Source organism: Camelina sativa, chromosome 12 (assembly GCF_000633955.1).
Source record: "Camelina sativa cultivar DH55 chromosome 12, Cs, whole genome shotgun sequence".
Lineage (NCBI taxonomy): Eukaryota > Viridiplantae > Streptophyta > Magnoliopsida > Brassicales > Brassicaceae > Camelina > Camelina sativa.
In genome coordinates, this window is record NC_025696.1 from 25716299 (window position 1) to 25717446 (window position 1148).

The following is a 1148-nucleotide window of genomic DNA, read 5'->3' on the forward strand; positions in this document are numbered from 1 at the left end:
GCGGACGAGGTCGTGGTAGGGGCAGAGCCCCAGTGGTTAGTGAGACCAAGGACCATNGTTTTGGTGGAGGTCTGTGGCTGCTAGGAGGGTGCAGCGGGAGATGACTTGGGCTGACTTCGTTTTGGAGTTCAACCGCAAGTATTTTCCTAGAGAGGCATTGGATCGTTTGGAGGTGCAGTTCCTTCAGTTGTCTCAGGGGACACGGTCAGTGCGGGAGCTGGATTTGGAGTTCAGTCGACTTCTATGTTATGGGGGTCGGGGTATGGAGTCTGAGGAGGCTCAGATCAGGAGGTTTTTGAGGGCTCTACGAGATTACTTGAGAGTTCATTGTAGAGGGAGGTCTTATGCTACGCGTGCAGAGCTGGTGGAGACAGCAGCAGAGATTGAGGAGGATATCCGGGCACAGTCAGTGACGGTTACTCCAGTAGCTCAGCCTGGTAAGGCTCAGCAGCAGGGTGGTTCTAGCAGGGGCGGTAGGCATGCCCAGGGAACCAAGAGGAAGTGGGAGGCTACGCAGAAGCCGAGTGGTGCTGGTTGCTTCAGTTGTGGGAGCAGGGATCACAAGATTGCTAGTTGTCCCAAGAGGAGTGTTCCGACGGCAGGACCTCGAGTATGTTACCACTGTAGGGAGACAGGGCACATCAGGCCTTTTTGTCCCAAGTTGCAGCCGGCAGCAGTGGCAGCGTTACAGCAGGTGCAGCCTGGAGGTCAGCAGGTAGCACGGATTGAGCAGGGGCCTCGGGTTTACACGACAGTGGAGACTGGTGGAACCAGTGCCGGGGCGATCACAGGTATAATTTCTGGTACTTAATCTTTGTGAATTTTAGTAGGGTCAGATTTTATGTTTCCTGTGATAAAGTGTAGGGTTCTCAACACATGAGGTTTGTGTAGGGACCTTGTTGGTGGGCGGGTTTAAGTCCCACGTTATGTTTGATTATGGAGCTTCGCATAGCTTCATTACTCTAGAGTGTGCAGAGTGTGCGGGGATCAGCGGGGATCCTGGAGAGCGTGCAGGAGTTGTCAGGGTTGCGGGAGGCGAGTTCCTGAGAGTGATTGGACGAGCTAGAGGAATTGATATTCAGATCGCAGGAGAGTCGTGGCCAGCAGATTTGCTTATCAGTCCAGTGGAGCTGTATGATGTTATTCTC

At 53.5% G+C, this 1148-nt stretch overlaps 1 pseudogene; it reads left to right on the plus strand.

Moving 5' to 3' along the window:
• Positions 1-1148, plus strand: part of LOC104733845 — an 18263-nt pseudogene that overhangs the window by 10940 nt on the left and 6175 nt on the right.